This window comes from Acinonyx jubatus, chromosome A1, assembly GCF_027475565.1.
Source record: "Acinonyx jubatus isolate Ajub_Pintada_27869175 chromosome A1, VMU_Ajub_asm_v1.0, whole genome shotgun sequence".
NCBI lineage: Eukaryota > Metazoa > Chordata > Mammalia > Carnivora > Felidae > Acinonyx > Acinonyx jubatus.
In genome coordinates this window covers 119,654,083-119,675,069 of record NC_069380.1, presented here as the reverse complement: position 1 = coordinate 119,675,069, position 20,987 = coordinate 119,654,083, and the positions used below count along the sequence as shown (strand labels likewise).

General features: G+C 37.8%; 1 protein-coding gene across 2 annotated transcripts in view; it reads left to right on the top strand.

Annotated features, from left to right (window-relative positions):
* PRELID2 (PRELI domain containing 2) overlaps positions 1–20,987 on the top strand; it is a 186,781-nt gene that overhangs the window by 150,580 nt on the left and 15,214 nt on the right. Inside the window, exon 7 of one of the 2 annotated variants that reach the window (XR_003415018.2) lies at positions 5,639–5,784. The gene's annotated coding sequence lies outside the window, so the exon portion shown is untranslated. Of the gene's footprint in view, positions 1–5,638; positions 6,784–20,987 lie in introns of those variants that run through there. The other variant, XM_053222580.1, reaches the window with a different exon arrangement.

Sequence of the window (20,987 nt, the reverse complement as noted above, 5' to 3'; positions counted from 1 at the left end):
TATCTTAGAATTTTTGCTTGCCACAACTACCTATCAACTTTTGTCTACAGGTAGGTTCCTAAACATATGGAGAATATTTCCCAATTTTCAAAGTGGTTACATCCTGTATAACCATTTATAAAATGAATATATTCAGTCTTGTTTATTCCTGAGAAGGTAGAATCTCAAAGGAGGGTTTGTGATTGGGGTTTGTGAATGATCAAGTGCTGTATAAACATGAGAGATCGTGTCTATGGGGACCAAGTAGCTTTCTGGGTGTGATTTTTTCCTACTAGTCACCATTTAAAAATAGTTGTAGGAGAGTGAGGAGTTAAGATGGAGGAGAAGTGGGGGGGGGGGTGGGTATTTTCCTCAGCCCTCAAACACAGCTGTACTGAGGTCAGATCACTCCAAACACCTAGGAAATCGATCGGCAGAGTGGCAGAAGGATCTCCACAGTTGGAGGGAGACAGCTTTGCAAGATTGAGGTATGTGCATGTGAATTGGGGGAGATAAAATAGCATAGGCATGGAGGGGAGGGAACCATTTCTGTGCAGAGACAAAAAAGAGAGAGGGGTATGAAATACAGCATTGAGTTAGTACAAGAAGAAAACCTTTCTGGACCATAGACTGGGGAACAAGAAGTACAGAGAGTGTCAGTTCTTTTTTGCAAATAGCCTCAGGAGCTAAAACTTGGAGGTCTCAGCAAAGGCCTTTCAGCAGAGGCTCTACTCTGGAGCAGGGAAGAAGATTTACATGGTGCCAGGTCCTTTAAGACACCTGATTTTGAATCCCAGCTGAGCACCAAGGGGAAGTCTCGGGAGAACTGGGACTCAGGGCAAGCTGACCACCCTGGCTATTCTGTGAAGACTGCCTGAATAGTGTGGGTTGAGATCCCCAGTCCAAGGAGGAGAGATTGGGCTGGTGCCATTTCCCCCAATACCAACATGGTGGGACTTCAGAGAGCAGCACAGTGGCTCCCAATGGAGGCGGGACCTACTTACACCAAACCCCGCCCCTCTATGCCTGGTAACTACTTATCTATTGGAGGAAGACTGACTGACCTACCGCAGCCAGACTGTCCTCCAAACCAGCACAGCCACCAGCCCCAGGCAACAACAGACAATTCTTTTTTTTTTCTTTCCTCCCTCCTCTTGTTTTCTTTTGGAATCAGGCTCATAGTTTCTGATTTTTTATAATTCACACACACATATATATGTGTGTATATATACATATAGATGTGTGTATATGTATATACACACACACATATATATATTTTGATCAGTAATTTTTATTCTATACTTTCTCCATCTTTTATTCTTTATTTTCCTTTCTCTTTCTCTGGAATTAGACTTACAGTTTTTTGATTCTCTGGTTTTCTTTTCTCCCCTTTCCTTTTTCTCTTTTTGTGGGATCAGGCCCCCTCTTTTTTTTTCCAGGGCTCATACCTAGTCGATGATCGAAACACTCCACCACAATAAGCAAGGAGGAGCTCTGCAGAGGATTGACCAGTGGGATAGGAACAGCCAAAATGCAACAGTAGAGTGTATACAACATACACCAAACACTTCCTGGGGTGCCGTGCCCCTGCACAGTGCATGACCTCTTTTTAATATAGTAGTACTTTCAGGTGTAGGGCACATAACAAGCTTTTAAAACACACAAAAGACGGGAGCCTGGATGGCTCAGTTGGTTAAGGGTCCGACTTGGGCTCAGGTCATGACCTCATGGTTCATGTGTTGGAGCCCTGTGCTGGGCTCTCTGCTGATAGCTCAGAGCCTGGAGCCTGCTTCAGATTCTCTCTCTCTGACACTCTCCCCTCTCCTCTCTCTCTCAAAAAATGAATAAACATTAAACACACACACACACACAGGACAGAAACTTAGCCAAAATCACAAGGCGGAGGAATTCTCCCCAAAATAAAGGTAAAGAAGAGATCACAGAGAATTGCTCAAAACAGGTTAACAATATATCTGAATAAGAATTTAGAATAACATACTGGCACAAAAACAGACACTCAGATCAATGGAACAGAATAGAGAACCCAGAAATGGGCCCACAAATGTATGGCCAACTAATCTTTGACAAAGCAGGAAAGAATATCCAATGGAATAGATTCAGCATTCCAGCTGAATCTCTTCAGCAAATGGTGCTGGGAAAACTGAACCACTTTCTTACACCATACACAAAAATAAACTCAAAATGGATGAAAGATGTAAATGTCAGACAGGGAGCCATCAAAATCCGAGAGGAGAAAGAAGGCAAAAACCTCTTTGACCTCGGCTGCAGCAACTTCTTACTCAGCACATCTCCAGAGGCAAGGGAAACAAAAGCAAAAATGAACTATTGGGACCTCATCAAAATAACCTGAGCTGAAGTCAGACGCTCAACCAGCTCAGCCACTCCTGAGCCCCATACACTTCCATTCTTTCTGTTCACAAAGCACTCCTTCAGAGAGTGCCGTAGAGATTCCTGGAAGGGGCTATGTGAGTCACTAAATTATGAGATGTCAATAAATCCATTTGCTGTGAGAATTTTCGCCTTACATTACTTGAAGCCATGAACTGGAAGTCAGTAGATGGATGGCCATCATTGTACCTTCCCCTTTAAAAGCAGTTTTTGGGTGGCCTAGGGATAAAGTTTTCACCAGTCTGTATCGGGCCCTAGTGCAAATTAGGAAGAGGTATCATCTAAAGGCAGTCAGAGAAAGATAAATATATTTCACTTATAGGTGGAATTTAAGAAACACAACAATAAACACAGGGGAAGGGAAGGAAAAATAAGACAAAAAGGGAGGCACACTGCAAGATACTCTTAATTACAGAGAACAAACTGAGCATTGCTGGAGGAGAGGTGGGTATGGGGGGATGGGCCAAATGGGTGAAGGGCATTAAGGAGGGCACTTGTTGGGATGAGCACTGGGTGTCATATGTAAGAGATGAATCATTGAGTTCTACTTCTGAAACCAATACCATACTGTATGTTAACTTGATTTTAAATAAACTAAAAAAAAGGTATAAACCTGGTTACATTAAAATTAAATTCTCTTACTCAAAAGACAAAAGAATGTGAAAATCAAACTACAAACTGAGAAAAAGTGTTTGCTACAAAAATGACTAGTCATTATATTTAAAGAGCTCCTCCAAATTAATGATAAAAAATAGCACACTAGAAAGATGGGCAAAACTTACTAACCGGCACTCCATAAAAGAAGAAATAAAATGTTGTGTGAATATACAATAATCAACCTCATTAGTAATCAAGAAATCCATAAAAAAGTAGTATTTTATTCCCAATAGGTGGGCAAAGGTTGATAATATTGACAAAATCAAGTGTGACAAGTGTTTAATTATCTCTTAAACACTGCTGACAATAGTCAGCAATACAACTGCTTTTGAAAAATAATTTGGGAATACTTTTAAAGATGAACTATTTAATAAATTCTAGGACTTAGCAATTATACCACCAGTCATACTCATTCGGAAACTCTTGCCCACATGCATCAGAAGGCATGTACAAAGATGATCACAGCGGCATTGTTTTTAACAGCAAAAATCTCCATACAACTCAAATGACCGTTGCCAGGAAAATGAATAAATTGTTATACAGCAATGAAAATGAATGAACTCTAGGTGTATATGTCATTATGGGTGAACCTTAAAAATAAAGTAGTGAATTAAAAATTGAGTCACAAGAGATCACAGCATGGGATACTTTTTTTTTAATGGAACTCTTAGTCTTCCTCAAGGATGGAAAAAGTCATTTAAAAAATTCTAACAACAGCCCAGTCTTTTGTTTCTTTAATCAGAATTATTGGAATTGATGGTGTGCAGAAAACCTAGTGTAAGTAACTGTAATTCTCTTGGTTGATTAAGCAAACCTTTAGAATGAACCAGTTAGTGCAATGAAGGAAAAAATTTCTGAGAAACACTATCAGTCCCTGATCTTGTCGGGAAATGAAACCTGTGGTTACTCAAATACTTTAAATACAGTTACCACGAAGACCATATACAGATTACAAAATTAAAAGGACTATAGAAACCTTGACTTCTCCCCATCCTGCCAACAACTCAGTGAACCTTAAAACACAATGTAGTTTTGAGACCCATTCACCATTCCTGACTCCCAACACAACCTCCTCACATCAAACATGGGTACCATCTCTCATTTGAATCCGAACAGCATATTAACTGCTCTCCTTATGTCAGCCCTGAACCAACTCTTACCCATGCTAAGCTTCTTCCCAAAGTAACAACGACAGTGGTCATTTGAAAACATAATTCATACCAAATCGTGTAATCACCTCCCCCCTCCCGCCCACCAATGGCTTCTCATCTCACATAGAATTAAACCCTTGTCCTGCACAGGCATGGCACCAGGCTACTTCTCTAACTTCATCTTCTAATAATCTTCCAGCCACACTGGCGGTTTTGCAATTTCCTGTTTGTGCAAAGCAGGCTCCCACCTTAGGGCCTTAACATCTATTTTTAAATAGCTAACTAAATGAAAATGGGTCCTAGATGAACAAATGACAAAAATGTGCCATCATCTAATGTTAATGATTTACCCAATTCTGCGGATCTGTGAGGCAGTAAAACCATCCTACCAGATGTGCTGTGGTGAAGGTAATGTTTTCCTTTTGAAAATTTTTTGGACACATCTTACATGTCTTGGAAGCCATTTGCACATTGTGTCTTATACAGAGTATCTGATTACCCAAAATATACATTCTCTGTAAGATCATCAGGCAATCTGCTATTAAGCACATGGGTATTAACCTCTCCTGCTTCACTCATAACCTACCCATACGTACTTCCCCCATGAAGAGGTATGTTTTCTTTATTAAATATTCTTTCTCAGGACATATGAAGTATTTTGAAAAAAATATATTTGTAATGAGATTTTGAATGATCACCTCAACTTGGAGAAATCACCCCTTTATCAAAGCCAGCTCCTCCTATTCTTTCAGGAAGACCTATGATCTCTGGCTATTAACTGAGCGTTTTATGGGCTGAAAATGGAAATGGAAGACATGAGAACCATAATTTAAGTCATGATATGGCTTCTCAATTAAAGTGATATTAAAAAGCAATAAAACGCTCCACCTCAGCCCCCAGGTACAAGGGTTGCAGAATAATTAGAATTCCTTCTCAGAAAGTAAGAAAAAGAATGTTTTAGTCTAATACTGCTTATAGCACATACAGAAAGTCAAGAGAAAATCAGAAAAGGAGCAAGGAAGGTGCCTTGAATGTTTCCTTTGCCCATACTGGCTGGAGTTTTTTTCTGATATCAGAAGAGTAAAAATCAGTGCAATCTTATCTACCAGAACTGCTAGGTCAGTCAGGCCTTGATGGCCTTGGCTCCAAGTGGCTGCTCACACAGACAGTAGAGCTCAGAAATAGCTCCTAACACCTGCTCCCTTGGCCCAGGAGCTCTGTGAGAATAGGACTGTGGTTGGGTTTGAAATCTTTTTAAAGTAAGTATCAAGATGTGATTCTACAGTGGAAACGGTCACACTTTGTGAAGAGAGGAGTGTAAACAGTCTGATGTACATATCTACATTTGTCTTCTAGCCCAAAGTCGTGTCTATTCAACTCCTGTCTACTTTCAAGGGACATCTTGACATTTCATCACTACTTGTGTTTTTTTTTTCCTTAAGGACAACTGATGAATGCTGGGCCCTGACCAATGATGTGAAGACTGTGCCTGCTTCTAGGAACACAGGAGCCAAGTGAAACCATTCGATAGACACCAACTATATGATGATAATTACAATGATGATCACGGAGACTTAATATGTTCCAGGTACTTTGCTAAGTTCTTTAATCATCTAAACTTGATCCTCATAAAAATTTTATGGGATAAACATTGCTATATTATATTAGCATTCCCATTTAATAGATGAGGAAAATAAAGCCTAGGTTAATGAATTCTATACTGCTTTCTCAAGAAGGATATAAAGTTATCTAGCTTCACCCTTTAAAAATGACTTTTAGGGGCGCCTGGGTGGCTCAGTCGGTTAAGCATCTGACTTCGGCTCAGGTCATGATCTCATGGTCCATGAATTCGAGCCCCGCGTCGGGCTCTGGGCTGACGGCTTGGAGCCAGGAGCCTGTTTCGGATTTTGTGTCTTCCTCTCTCTCTGACCCTCCCCCGTTCATGCTCTGTCTCTCTCTGTCTCAAAAATAAATAAATGTTAAAAAAATGACTTTTATAATGCTTTTCAAAATTAGTACATTAAATAAATGCTTTGAATTGAAAACCCCTATTAATTATAGCACTAGGTGCAAAGCATACCACATAATCAGCCACTAAAACCCTAACATCAGTTGTTTTATCTGATTAGGATGGATGGATGAGTTTTTCTCTTTGAAGACAGTTGGGTTTCATGAACAGTTAGTGAACAAACTGAAAGAAATGGAGCAGAAAGGGTGATTCCAAAATTGTGGAGAAAAGGCACATATTGCCTATGGCAAGGGGAACTGGGTGACTGGGGAAGGGGATCAGAAAAAGTCTATTTTAAGAAAAAAGAATTCTCTGGCACTGTTGGTGGGAATGTAAATTGGTGCAGCCTCAGTGTAAAACACTATGGAGGGTTCCCCCAAGAAATTAAAAATAGAGGTATCATGATCTAGGAATTCCAATACTTGTTATTTACCCAAACAAAATGAAAACACTAATTTGATAAGATAAATGCACATTGATTGAGCATTGCTTAATTGATGTTTATTGCTACATTATTTATAATGATCAAGATATGGAAGCAGCTTATAAGTCACCAACAGGTAAAGAAGATTATGTGTGTATACACACAAAGTACCTGTACACACACACACATCACCATATACACACACACGTGTGTGTGTGTATATATATATATATATATATATACACACACACACGTGTGTGTGTATACAAAAAATTCATTGTATACAATGCGATATTACACAGCCATAAAAAAGGATGAGATCATGCCATTTCTAACAACATGGATGGACCTAGGAGGTATTATGGTAAGTGAAATAAGTGAGACTGAGTAAAACACCATGTAATTACACTCATATGTGGAATCTAAAAAACAAAACAAATGAATAAACAAAAAACACAATCAGACCTCTAATTATAGACAGCAAAGTGATGGTTGTCAGAGAGGAGGGAAGTAGGCAGATGAGCAAAATGGGTGAAGGGGAATGGGACATACAGGCCTCCAATTACAAAGTAAGTAACTCACAGGAATAAAAGATAGAGCACAGGGAATAGTGCTGTATGGTGACAGACTGCAGATATACTTGTGATAGCATAACATATAGAGATGCTGAATCACTATGTTGTACACCTAAAATGAATGCAATGTTGTGTGTCAACTAAAAATTTTTTTAAAGATCCAAAATCAATATTCTAATAAAAGTCTCTGATTTTACTGTCTAATCTTTTGCACCTTTCACATTTACAGCCTTTGTGTATACCTTGTCTATTCCAAAAATTATGTTTTAAGTTGGTATGTAAAAAGGACAAGGAAGAACCCATAAGACCATTATTCTCCACTTCAAAATTCTGCCTTGAGTCTGAGTAGACTCTATCAATAATATCCCATTACTTGTAAAGATTACCTTACATTTGTCTTGTAACCTATTCTTCTCTTTCTTAGCTCAGATAAGGGAAGCCAGGCTCCCAATAAATTTCAGCTTGCAAGTCCTCCTGAAAGAAGTGGATGAATGAAAAGACATTGTATTCTCCAAATAACCAGGCTGAGTCCATGGGGAGGGTATAGGTGGTGTGCCTGCCTGTTTTAGGAAATGCACCTGACATTGCAACAAGGGACCACTGCTACTATTTTAGACCAACACACACAGAGTTTATAAATAACATACCTAGGATTATCTCATTCCTGTGAGTACTACAGTCTAAAGTCTGATGAATTTTCAAAGAGAAAATGTACACAGAAAATATGGCTTTGGCACTTCTCTATCATGACATATTCTGCCATTGGTTAACCATGTAGTCTTAGCCAAGTCACTTAACTTCTCTGAGATTCAGTTTTCACAGATATGACAAATGGAGAAAAGCCCACAATTCTGCTTATCTCACATGATCATGCAGATAAGTTAAAGAAGTGACTATAGACGTATTTTGTCAATGAACGTGAATACAAAGGTATTAGCACAACTATTCCTTTCCTGTTATCCACCCAGTTCCCATTAGAAGTTTTATCCAGAAGATTCTGAGTCCAGCACTCTTCCCACCACATCCTGCAGACCCCCTGCAGCCTATGGAATATTATCGCATAGTTAAGTCTCTTCCAAGGAATTATTAGAGGAATTATTAGTAGGTAACTCAATCTGTGGCTCTGTGCCTGACTTCTCCCAGGTGTAGCATGTATTAGGTCCTGCCATCTGTCCCTTACATGAGCCACGTGACCTTGGATAAATCCTATAACCTATCTGATCTTTGATTTCATATTTACAAATTTGGGTAATAATAGTTTCCCTTCATTATCCTAAAGGCTTGCAGGGTGTGTATTAATAAGGCAGTATGTCAAGACATCTCAAAAACACTCAAGACCACAGTCATTGCCATGACATATACTGTCTCTCCCCATTAAAGTATATTCACAGGACGGGATTTTACTGATGTATCTTCAGCATATAGAATATTGCCTAGCACATAATATACATTTAATAAATACTTGTCAGTGAGTGAGTGACATAAATGCAAGCACTTGACATTATCACCAATATTACTCTTCCAAACTGGTTATGTAAAGTGTAAGGTCTAAAACTCAAAGCATTTTTTCTGTACACATTTATGTGTAATCTAACCCTTCAATGAAAATATATAGAAGCAATTTTCCTCTTGAATACACAAAAAGAAATAGTACATAGAAAAATATTCCCTAGGCTCTATAGTTCCAGGACACCTGCAAACAGGGAGATCACTCCCTGACAATTGAGATCTAAACATTTTCAAAACTAATTTAATAGCAGTATTTTACAATAACATCAAACATCCCTAATAAGGGAAATGCCAAGGCAAAAGATATTAGAAGCCACTAAGGCCTAGCTAAGTAGGAACAGAGATGCTGGGTCTTTGGAGAATGGTTATAATGGTAGCTCCTGAATTTCATGTGCTACTTCATCCCATTGGAAGAAGCCACACTCTATAACCCTTGGGTAAATAGAGGCCTCAGAGCCCTGCCCCCTCCTCTCATACAATGTAAATTGTGAACACTTAGAAATGATCACCAGTGGAGGAGTGAAGATGGCAGAGCAGTATGGGGACCTTCAGCTTGTCTTGTCCCTGCAAAGTAGCTAGATCAGCACCAAACCATTTTGAACATGTAAGAAATTGATGAGGATTAACACAACAATCTGCATTACTTGAGCCACAGAACTTGGCAGGTACACAGTGCAGAGAGGTGAATTGGGGGAGAGAAAAGCTGTGGAGGGTGGGGAGCCATTTTTTGCAGAGAGAGGACACAGAGAGAAAGATAAAGGGGGAGAACAACTGAAACAGGAAGAAATAGAAAATTTGAACAGACACATAACCAGTAAAGAAACTGAATCAGTAGTGAAAACTCTCCCAACAAACAAGAGTCCAGGGCTTAATGGCAAGGGGAAGTCCAGGGGAATTCTGCCAACATTTACAGAAGAGTTAAAACCTATTTTTTTGAAGCTGTTCCAAACAATAGAAATGGGAGGAAAACTTCCAAACTCATTCTATGAGGCCAGCATTACCTTGATTCAAAAACCAGACAAAGATAGCACTAAATAGGAGAACTACAGACCATTTCCCTGAGGAACATGGATGCAAAAATCCTCAACAAGATACTAGCCAAATGGATCCAACAATACTTTGAAAGAATTATTCACCATGATCAAGTAGGATTTATTCCAGGGCTGCAGGGCTGGTTCAATATCCTCAAATCAATCATGTGATACATCACATTAATAAGAGAAAGGATAAGAACTACATGATATCCTCAATAGATGAAGAAAAAGCACTTGACAAAATACAGCATCCTTTCTTAATAAAAACCCTCAAGAAAGTCAACATAGAAGGAACATACCTAAACATCATAAAAGCCATTTATGAAAAGCCCACAGGTAATATCATCCTCAATGGGGAAAAACTGAGAACTTTCCCCTTAAGATCAGGAACACAACAGGATGTCTACTCTGACCACCGTTATTCAACATAGAGTTGGAAATCCTAGCCTCAGCAATCAGACAACACAAAGAAATACAAGGCATCGAAATTGGCAAGGAAGAAGTCAAACTTTCACTCTTTGCAGATGACATGATACTCTACATGGAAAACCCAAGTATCCATCAAAAAACTTCTAGAACTGATACATGAATTTAGCAAAGTCACAGGATATAAAAATCAACGTACAGAAACTGGTTGCATTTCTATACACCAATAATGAAGCAGCAGAAAGAGAAATCAGGGAATTAATCCCATTTACAAATGTACCCAAAAACTGTAAAATACTCAGGAATAAACCTAACCAAATAGGTAAAAGATTTTTTTATACACTGAAAACTATAGAAAGCTTATGAAAGAAATTGAAGAAATGTCAATACTACTCAAGGCAGTCTACATATTCAGTGCAATCCCTATCAAAATAACACCAGTATTCTTCACGGAGCTAGAACAAACAATTCTAAAATTTGTATGGAAGCACAAAAGACCCTGAATAGCCAAAGTAATGTTGAAAATGGCTCCAAAGCTGGAGGCATCACATTTCAGAACTTCAGGCTGTATTACAAAGCAGTAATGGTTAAGACAATATGGTACTGGCACAAAAACAGACACATAGATCAATGGAACAGAACAGGGAACCCACAAATGGATCCAGAAACATATGGCAAACTCATCTTTGACAAAGTAGGAAAAAAGATACCCAACTGAGGAAAGACAGTCTCTTCAGCAAATGGTGTTGGGGAAACTGGACAGCGACATGCAGAAGAATGAAGCTGAACTACTTTCTTACAAACACAAAAATAAACTCGATATGGATGAAAAACCTAAATGTAAGACAAGAAACCATCAGAATCCTAGAGGAGTAAACAGGCACCAACTTCTTTTACTTGGGTCACACAGCAACTTCTTACTTGACATGTTTCTAGATGCAGGGGAAAGAAAAGCAAAAATCAACTATTGGGACCACATCAAGATAAAACCTGCAGAGTGATGGAAACAATCAACAAAACTAAAAGGCAATCGATGGAATGGGAGAACATATTTGCAAATGACATATCAGATAAAGGATTAGTATCCAAAATCTATAAAGAACCTCTCAAACTCAACACCCAGAAAAACAATCCAGTGAAGAAATGGGCATAAGACATGAATAGACATTTTTCCAAAGAAGACATCCCAATGGCGGACAGACACATGAAAAGATGCTCAACATCACTCATCATCAGGAAAATACAAATTAAAACCACAATGAGATACCACCTCATACCCACCCGTCAGATGGCTGAAATGAACAACTCAGGCAACAACAGATGTTGGAGAGGATACAGAGAAAGAACACTTGTGCACTGCTGCTGGGAATGCAAACTGGTGCAGCCACTCTGGAAAACAGTATGGAGGTTTCTCAAGAAATTAACACTAGAACTATCCTATGACACAGCAACTGATCTACTAGGTATTTATCCAAAGGATAGAAGTGCTGTATCCCAATGTTTATAGCAGCACTATCAACAATAGCCAAAGTATGGAAAGAGCCCAAATGGCCACTCACTGACAAATGGATAAAGATGATGTGGTGTGTGTGTGTGTGTGTGTGTGTGTATATATACACACACACACACACACACACACACACACACACACACACACAATGAAATAGTACTGGTGATGAAAAATAATGAAATCTTGCCATTTGATACAACATCGAGAGAACTAGAGTATTATGCTAAGCGAAAAAAGAAAGACTAATATCAAATTATTTCACTCATATGGAATTAAAGAAACAAAACAGATGAACAAAGGGGAAGGGAAGAAAAAATAAGATAAAAACAGGGAGGAAGACAAACCATAAGAGACTCTTAAATACAGAGAACAAACTGAGGGTTGCTGGAGGGTTGTTGGGTGAGGGAATGGGCTTAATGGGCGATGGGCATTAAGGAGGACATTTATTGGTATGAGCACTGGGTGTTATAGATAAGTGATGAATCACTAAGTTCTCCTGAAGTCATTATTACGCTATATGTTAACTAACTTGGATTTAAATAAAAAATAAAACCCCTAAAGACTATACCAAAAAATAGAATTTATGAATCACTAATGTTAAAGAATACAAAATTAATGTACAGAAATCTGTTGCATTTCATATGCTAATAATGACGTAGCAGAAAGAGAAATTAAAAAAAACAATTTCAAATGCACGTCCATCAAAGGAATAAAACACCTAGGAAAAAAATTTAACCAATGAGGTGAAAGGTCTCTATTCTAAAAACTGTGAGACATTATTAAAAAAATTGAAGATGACACAAGCAAATGAAAAGATATACCATGTTCATAGATTGAGAAGAATTAATATTGTTAAAATGTTTCATACTACCCAAAGCAGTCTACAGATTCAATGCAATCCCTATCAAAATACCAATGACATTGTTCACAGAATGAGAATAATCTTAAAATTTCTATAGAATTATTAAACACCTGTATAGCCAAAGAAACCCTGAGAAAGAACAAACGACCTATCACAATCCCAGATGCCAAAGTATACCACAAAGCTATATAATCTAAAAAGTATGATACTGGCACAAAAATACACACATAGATTAATAGAGAATAGGGAGCACAGAAATAAACTCAAGCTTATGTGGTCAATTAATATATGACAAAGAATGCAAGAATATACAATGGGAAAAAGTCTCTTCAATAAATGGTGTTGGGAAAACTGGATAGCTGCATGCAAAAGAATGAAAGTGTACCACTTTTTTATGCCATATACAAAAAGAAACTCAAAATGGATTGAAGACCTAAATGTTGAGAACTGGAACCATAAAAATACTAAAAGATTAGATAGGCACCAATCTCTTGGAGTCAGCCTTAACAACATTTTTGTGTATCTGTCTCTTGAGATAAGTGAAACAAAAGCAAAAATAAATTATTGGGATTCTCCTTCCACTGCTAATGAAACCATTTCTCAATCTTACCCCTAGTTTCTCTTTGCTTAGCCCACTCTCAAGCCTTGGTAAGGTCAGAGACTTGTCCAAGCCCTCTTCTTCCCTAACACCCTCCTCCAGTGACTTCCAACTCACTTCCTTTTAAGCATCTGTCTTGTGAACTTGATTTACTGTATCCCAATAAGTGGTGTCCCTAAGCAGCCTGGTGTAGCAAGAAGAGCACTAGGCTGGGAACCAGAAGGCCCAAATGTGAGCCCCAAATCCCCTGATACCCAGCTGCAAGATCCTGGGAAAGGCCCAATGCTTTCTTTGAGTACCCAAGTCATTATCAGTAAAATTATACTAATTCACAGGCCTGTGTGAGCACGAACTGTGGAAAAAAAAAACAAAACTATTGGGACTATGCCAAAATAAAAACGTTTTGTAGAGCAAAGGAAACCATCAGCAAAACAAAATGCCAACCTACTGAATGGGGAAAATATTTGCTAATGATACATCTGGTAAGGGTTTAATATCCAAAATATATAAAAAACTCATACAACTCAACCCAAGACACAAATAATCTAATTTAAAAATGGGGAGAGTATCTGAATAGATATTTTTCCAGGGAAGACATACAGATGATCAACAAACACATGGAAAGAAACTCAACATCACTAATCGTCAGGGAAATCCAAATCAGTGAGTTATCCATTTGCATCAGTCAGAATGACTGGTATCAAAAAGACAAGAAATAGGTGTTGGTAAGGATGCAGAGAAAAGGAAACCCTTGTGTACTGTCAGTAGCAATGTAAACTGGTGCAGCCACTATGGAAACCAGTATGGATGTTCCTCCAAAACTTAAAAATAGAAATACCATATCATCCAGTAATTCCACTACTGATTATATACCCAAAGAAAATGTAAATACTAATTCAAAAAGATGTATACATCCTTATGTTTATTGCAATATTATTTATAACAGCTAAGATATGGAAGCAACCCAAGTGTCCATTCATAGATGAATAAAGATGTGAACACACACACACACACACACAGGAATATTTCTCACCCATAAAGAAGAAAGACATCTTGCCATTTGTGACAACATGAGTGGACCTAGAGAGTATAATGTTAAATGAAATAAGCCAGATAAAGATAAATACCATATGATTTCACTTATATGTGGGATCTAAGAAACAAAACAAATGAACCAAAACAAAAAACAGAAACAGACCCATAAATACTTGTAACAAACTGCTGGTTGCCAGAGGGGAGGGCAGTGGGGAGATGAGCAAAACTGGTAAAGGGGATTAAGAGGTACAAACTTCCTGCTGTAAAACAAGTCACAAGGATAAAAGGTACAGCACAGGGAATATAGTCAATAATTTTGTAATCCCATGGTGTGGTGATAGATGTTAAGTACACTTAACGCAGTGAGCAATGCATAATCTACAGAATTGTGAGTCACACTATGTCGTACACTTTAATGTAACATTGTATGTAAACTATACTTCAAATAAATGAGTAAATGAATAAATAAATCCAGCTAGCTAGATTTATGTATCTATCTACCTATCTACCTACCCATCCATCCATCCATGCAAGAAAATTCAGCCAGTATAAATCACCATTTCAAGCCTCTTTCATGATACAGAAAATTTTCCACTATACAAAGTTAGCTTAAAAAGCAGAATATAAAATTGTACAGACAGTGAAATTCTAATTGTTTTAATACTAGGAAGTAGTTCTCAACAAGGGGTAACATCTAGAGAGATTTTGATTATTACAATGGATGGTAGGGAGTTTTGGCCGGCATCTCTACTCTGCTGAGTGGAGGTCAGGGATGCTATAAACATTCTAGAATTCACAGGACATGCCTCAACAACAAAGAATTATTCCCTCTGAAATGTCAGCAATGCTGAGGTTGAAAAAGAAATCCTGATACGGAGGAAAAATATTTTAAGAAAATATAATAGTCTATGATTTTATTATTGATTCTAAACAATACCACATTTTATTAATGGTCTGTAATGAGCATATTTTTTTTTGTAAGTGGGTAAAAATAACATTTAAAGAAAAAAATCTAAATTTGCCGTTTCCTTTTTGAAATAAGTCAATAAGTAATGAGGTCAGCATAGAAACAGGTTGAGAAGTTGGTCAGGGCATCAAAGGAGGAGGATCAACAGAGCATGAATAAGAATTATCATGGGGTTTTATTTCTGCTCTGAAACTCTGTGGGGGATTTGAGGGGAAATGCCATCAGCCACCTGGGGTGTTGGGAACAAAAAGCAGCATGCTATTATGTGATTCAGATAGTGACCTTCATCTTGAGTCAAGCAGAGGCTATCACAAGAGAGAGAGAGAAACAAGAAGTAGGAGGCTATTTTATATAAATATCTAAAATATCCCCAAAATATCTAGACATTCCTTGGAAACTGTATCTTGGAATCTCTTAGAGACTCAACAATATGGAGTAGACATAATTTCCAAATTTATACAATCTTCTGTTTTTCTCTAGAGCTATACCACAATTGAAAACTCTTGAGACACAACAGTTGCCCGTTTAGCCTGGGAAATAGCCTTGTCTTAAGCTGACTGAGAAAACACTTTCATATAATGTTTGACAAGGGGGAAAGAAAGAGAAATTTCTATTTTCTTTTCTGTAAAGTCCATTCCATCACATAAATTCACCATTAATACAGATATGATTTGCTATACCCAATAAGCAAGTTAAAATGAATTAATAATTTAAGTCAGAGAAATATTTCAAAAGTTACTTTTTTATTCATATATCAAAACTTCCTTGGTATTCAGAAATATTTCCAGGTTTGAAATATCTGAAATGCACAATGATTAAAAGAAAAGGAGAAATGCTCAATCACATCCCCCACATCCCCTGGGTGCATCCTCCTGCTTTTTCTGTTTTCTATAATTTCTTAAATGAAATTTATAGAAAAAACTTGCATTATTGCAATTCAACATTTTAGAAGAGTTGTTACTGCAGCAATGTAAAAATGACCAAGAATCATCACTGTTCATATTGTCAACCAGTGAGGCTACAACTTGACTGGAATTTCCTGTCATTTTCCACTCTACCTGGTCACATCTCTCAGGTAGGGCCAGTGATTTCAAGGAAGGGTCCTGGCTAGTCACAATGCCACTATGCACACCATCCCAATCACAGCAAATTATCCTTAGGTATTATGATAGTAAGACATACAATATGTATATAGATATTTCTGGGGGATAGATTCCAAAATAAATGATCTTATACTCTCATATCACATAAACCTAGAATGTAAAAAATGGATTTGGATTGAAATGCAGACTTTTTCGTTTCTGTACTTGGCTCCATTTGCTAACTTTTCTTCCCTTAACCTACCCTACCCTGGCCCCAGCTTCACCTTTACAAGTATTTACTGCCTTTTCTGAACAGAGACTCTGCTGGGCACATTATAGACATCATTCATGCACTCATTCATTCATTCACTTAATTATTTCTGAGTACTTACTATGTGCAGTACCTCTTTAATCTTCACAAAGATACATAAAGTAGGCAATATTTAATTCATATCACAGATGAGAAAATGAAGAATCACAGAAATTTAAATTAATTGTTTAAGGTCCTGTAGATACCAGAAGTATAACAAGGATTTAATTCAGCTGCTGAGTTCAAAGTTCATTCTATTACACTATGTATTTTTAATGTTTGTTTATTTTTGAGAGAGAGAGAAAGAGAGAGAGAGAGTGAGAGAGGAGAGAGCATGAGTGGGGGAGGGGCAGAGACAAAAGGAGACAGAGAATCTGAAACAGGCTCCAGACTCTGAGCTGTCAGCACAGAGCCCGACACCGGGCTAATACCTACAAACCGTGAGATCATGACCTGAGGCGAAGCCGGATGCTTAACCAACTGAGCCACCCAGACGCCCCTCTATTATACTATATTGTCCCTGAACATCACACTGCTAGCAGACATATAATTTTAGGGATAACAATAACATGCCTTTTTCAAATAAGCTCCTTTAAAGGGGTTTGATATCTCATAGCTAGAGATATATTCTTTTTAGTTGCAGAATAATCTGTCTTTAATAAATAACTCAAATATGAAAGACAGAAGTTATTCAGTCATTTTTACTTTAAAGTAAGTGACTTCTCAGATCTTCTTATGAGAGGAATTGATGGAGAAAGAGAATGAGAGCTTAGGGCAAATGAATAAAAGTAAGAGAATGTGGTACCAGAGTGTAAAGGAAGAAAGAATTGCTGGACAGTATGAAAAATCAGTTCATCTCATTTCCAATCTGACCTGAGACATACCCTTTCTTTTATTTCATTATTGGCCAAGAGATTAGATAGACAGGTAGTAAGGAGCAATATGTGTGTTTGGAATTGATTGGTTTAAATCTTTTCTCCTCTGCTTGTTGACTATATATACTTTGTCAAGACAATCTCTAAGCTTTACTTTTCTCATCTGTAAAAGGGAAATGAAACTGCTTATCCGACTGGATAGTCCTAAAGTTGAAATTATACAGTATCCACTTAATGATTGTTAGTCTATAAATGGCAATGAGTAAGTCATTAAAAGATGGAGAAATATACATGAATTCAAAATTGTACATTCAAAAACATCACTGATTCAAAACTGGTCAAAGGACGGCATCTCAAAGTTAATGTCACCAAATATTCTTGTATTGCCCCACACTTTTAAATGCCATATAGCTAGGTTGGAGTCATACAACTAATACTGGTTAGCGAATTGTGAGCACAAGTACACAGAGGAAGCTTGGAGCGTAAGTGAAAAATGAACTTTGGTGTGCAAATTCACTGAGATGTGCGGGGTTAACTTGTTACTGTAGCACAACTTAGTCTACCCAAATATACTATGAATTTCTACCATCCTGCTGTACAGTCTGTAGTACTACACTTTAGGGCTCCATCCACATGCATGCTCAAGATAACACTATTATCAATGAATTGATGATCATTAGAACCTCATCATTCTTAAGTGTGCCAAAAAGCTAGGAGGAACAGCTGATAAGAAAGATGATAAAATATCAGGCTCCAGAAAGATCACAATAAACTGAAACAATGATCCAAATTAAATATTCTAGAACTAAATTTGTATAAATACTGAGTCTTATACACATAGCTCCAGAAAGTCAACTTTTCAAAGACCAAACTGTAGAGATGTAATGGGGCAGGAGTATGTATGAGGAATTCTGCAGGATATTACCATGCCAGTAATTGTTTAGTAAATGTACATATTGTAACTATAAAAGCTAATTTAGACCTACATTAAAATGCATCTTAAATAAGCCATTCAAAGTCCCATTCTCTTATGCTAGCCAAACACTCCTTGAATACAGAAAGCCATCTTCTTTATTTGAAGATAATAGATCCTTAAAAAAAAGTCCACTTAAAGTTAATTCATTTCAGGGCACCTGGGTGGCTCAGGTGGTTAAGCATCAGACTGCAACTCAGGTCATGGTCTCATGGTTCATGAGTTAGAGCCCAGAGTTGGGCTGTGTGCTAAGAGCTCAGTCTGTAGGCTGCTTTGGATTCTGCCTCTTTTTCTGCCCCTCCCTTCCTCACACATTCTCATTCTCTCTCTCTCTCTCTCTCTCTCTCTCTCATTCTGTCTCTCTCAAATACAAATAAACATTAAAAAAATTCACCCTTTCTCTCTGTGCCCCTCCCTTGCTCATGCTCTGTCTCTGTCTCCCAAAAATGAATAAATGTCAACAAAAATAAAAAAAGGGGGGGGTACTTGGATGGCTCAGTTGGTTAAGTGTCAGACTTTGGCTCAGGTCAGGATCTCACGGTTTGTGACTTCAAGCCCCACATCAGGCTCTGTGCTGACAGCTGGGAGCCTGGATCCTGATTCGGATTCTGTGTCTCCCTTTCTCTCTGTGCCCCCCTACCCCTGCCCCATTCAGGCTCTGTCTCTCTCTGTCACTCAAAAATAAATAAATGTTAAAATTTTTGTAAAAAAAATTTAAAGTGAATCCACTTCAAAAGCTATGCTGGAATTTTCCACTTGCTTTCACAATCTCTACTCTCCATCTCTCACCTTGCTCTGTGCCTTAGGAATCTGGTATCTTTGCACTCTGGCATCCAATTAGTTTTGGCCATTTGGAGGCACTAGTGGGAAAGTAGAGGGCAGGAGGAGAGGGAAGTCAAGACTATTTCTTGGCTCCTCGCTGTGTCCTCACTGTGAGTTGGCTGTGTTCCTGCCTCTACCAAAGGTGACACTCTCCATATAGTTACTATCTCTTAGTTCACGTAAATGATTTCCAACTGACTTCCCACTACTGCTAGCCCCAGGGTGCTATATTTTACCTTGGTAGTTTCTCTAAAACCTCTCCAGACCTTTGTAAATAGTAAACTCTCCTCAATTACCACTGTGCCTTTGCCTTCCAACCAAGACCCTGACTGATGTAAATTAAGCAAAATTTCATAGTACATACCAAGTAAAGAAAAAGATACTTTGATTAGGGATTTTATGTTGAAAAATGAAACTGAACTGAAAACAAGTTTGTCTTATATATCTGAATTTATGTTGTTTTCAACTTTGTACTTTTTATAATAAACAAAGCAAAAATAGTCTTTTGTTTTTGGTGTAATTTTACCAATATAACTTGAGGACATTACTGTAGAACACTTTCCATTTTTGCTTAATCTTTCTTCACGATTATAAATCTTTGCAAAAAATTAAATTTTTTTTAATGTTTATTTTTGAGAGAGAGAGAGAGAGAGAGAGTAAGTATGAGCAGGCAAGGGGCAGAGAGGGAGACACAGAATTTGAAGCACGATCTGTCTCTGAGCTGTCAGCACAGAGCTCAACACAGGGCTTGAACTCACAAACTGTGAGATCATGAGCTGAGCCGAAATCAAATGCTTAACCACTGAGCCACCCAGGTGACCGCAAAAAAATTTTTTTGATGTCTTTGCAACTTTCAGCAGGATATCTCCTGAACATTTTTCTTGAAATCATCCTATTTGAAGCACATATAATTCTTTCCTTTTCTTTAATTTTAATTGATACTATCCCATCACACCCTCCTTTTATAATATTTCCCCACATGCTGGAGTTAGCTCTCCACTTTCATGTTAATTAATGTCATAGAATTCTATATCTTCTGCATGCTTTTCAGTTTAATTTTGCAATTACCTTACATTGGACAAATGGTCACATTAGTGAATTATTATCATGTTATGATGATTATGTTCCCCAACTTTATTATGGCAGTGACTCTAACATGAGTCCTGGACACAGGAGAATCAATGTCTACTAGGATGCATTCTGACCGTGAAACTTTGACAGAGACAAAACACACAGAATGCAACTAGCAACCAAGAGGGTTGTGTCCTTATGGCTGAAGGTATTGCCAGTATTAAGGCTGCACATCTTAGCAGTTATACCTCACAAAGACCCAAAGATAAACTAAGAGAAGACAGAGAACAGTTCTCTTCCACATGGCATCCACTATGTATGGGAGACCAGCAATGATTTAGTCCTCTAGGCCTGATTCAGAGAGAGAATTTTACCAAAGATTTTATATACACCAATACTACACAATAGCTTCTCTAATTCCAACCTTCTCTGATCACAACAAGACACAGTACAAAAGGATGGTGGACAGAATTTTATATATTCTGTAGTTTAGACTCTATAGTTCAAAGAAACCAAGGTGGAAACCTCATTGTCCCCCAAAAGTCAAACATCAAAAATATTAAAACCAGTAGATTTTAAAAATTAGGTCTTTTCTGTGTCTTTTCTTTTTAAAAAAATTTTTTTAACATTTATTCATTCTTGATAGAGCATGAGAGGGGGAGGGCCAGAGAGAGAGGGAGACACAGAATCCGAAGCAGGCTCCAGACTCT